Source organism: Micropterus dolomieu, unplaced genomic scaffold, assembly GCF_021292245.1.
Source record: "Micropterus dolomieu isolate WLL.071019.BEF.003 ecotype Adirondacks unplaced genomic scaffold, ASM2129224v1 contig_12008, whole genome shotgun sequence".
NCBI lineage: Eukaryota > Metazoa > Chordata > Actinopteri > Centrarchiformes > Centrarchidae > Micropterus > Micropterus dolomieu.
The window spans coordinates 1-1,286 of NW_025740994.1; the positions used below are offsets into that span (position 1 = coordinate 1).

General features: G+C 54.4%; 2 non-coding genes across 2 annotated transcripts; both read left to right on the forward strand.

Moving 5' to 3' along the window:
- Nucleotides 1-65: 65 nt before the first annotated feature.
- Nucleotides 66-178, forward strand: LOC123965956. Its single transcript, XR_006823820.1, has one exon. It is a non-coding gene; the product is annotated as a U5 spliceosomal RNA (small nuclear RNA).
- A 183-nt stretch (nt 179-361) lies between these two features.
- On the forward strand, nt 362-553 carry LOC123965954. The gene has a single exon (XR_006823819.1). It is a non-coding gene; the product is annotated as a U2 spliceosomal RNA (small nuclear RNA).
- Nucleotides 554-1,286: the final 733 nt, after the last annotated feature.

A 1,286-nucleotide genomic window follows, 5' to 3' on the forward strand; every position in this document is an offset into this window, starting at 1 on the left:
CTTACCGTGAGGGTAGTGACCGGGACGACTAGGCTCGTCGGCGGCTCTGGAGGAGGGGCCTGTACTTACTCGGGTTTCTCTTCATAACGTACAAGTCTTTCGCCTTTTACTAAAGACTTCCGTGGAGAGGGACGCCAATGAGTTAAAACTATTTTTGGCAGGCTCTGCCGTGTGGCCGAGCCTCGTGCGTTTGTCAAAAGGAAATAAAACGCCGCCCTCGCCAAGGTTGAGCGGTGCGACGAGGCGCGCTCGGGAGGAGGTGCTGAGACGCAGCCGTTGTTATGCGCAGTTGAAACCACTGCGCCACGGCAGGGGGAGAACTGCTCCGGGAGGTGGGCGCTGGAAGCAACCAGTGGGGGTTATCGCTTCTCGGCCTTTTGGCTAAGATCAAGTGTAGTATCTGATCTTATCAGTTTAATATCTGATATGTCCCCTATAAGGGGGCAACATATTAAATGGATTTTTAGCACCGGGAGCTGAGACGAGGGGCTTGCTCCGTCCACTCCACGCATCGACCCGGTATTGCAGTGCCTCCGGGGGCGGTGCACCCTTCTCCTGCCTTGTGTAAAACCAAAATACTGACCCAAACGCAGAGGCTCGACGCTCTGCCGGACGCCGGCCCGAAAAAGGCGCCAGTCGAGGGGGGGCGGCCGCTTTCAGCCAGCTGAAGCCTCAAAGAAGGCAGCGAGATTTGCACTTTTGATTGGCAGACGACGAGGGGATATTTGGGACCGGCATGGCTGTTAAATGTGCCCTGCACTTCCCCTCCCTTTCTCCCACTCGTCATCGAGAGCCCGAGTATTTCGGATGCTCGGTAGCCTGTGTCCAAAACCCAGGCCTTCGTTTCTCCGCAATCCGATTGGATAGAGCCTCTCAGAAGGTGGGGAGGGGGACACTGCGGCGCCTCCGTAGGCCCGGCACGGTTGGCCAACACGGTGGAGGAACCGCAGCGTAGAAAGGATACAAGAAACTAAAACACCTAAAATGAAGCAAGAAAACCTGCTACAACTGCTAAATCGGTGAATAAAACACACTTACCTTTTTCGTCTTTGGTCTGGTCGAGGTGGCGGTCCGGCAGAGGACAGGTAGGCAGTCCTCGGGACCAATGAATTCCTTGTTGCAAAAGTTTTTCAACTACGGCAAAGTTGAAATTTTATTCACAAGGAATGAGGTGAATCTCCTCCCAGAAAAGCTGGTGACACAAAACGAAGCCCCAAACCGGCAAAGGTTTTAACCAGAAAGAGGAGGCGATTGCAGTCTAGGCCAAAAGGCCGAGAAGCGATCGG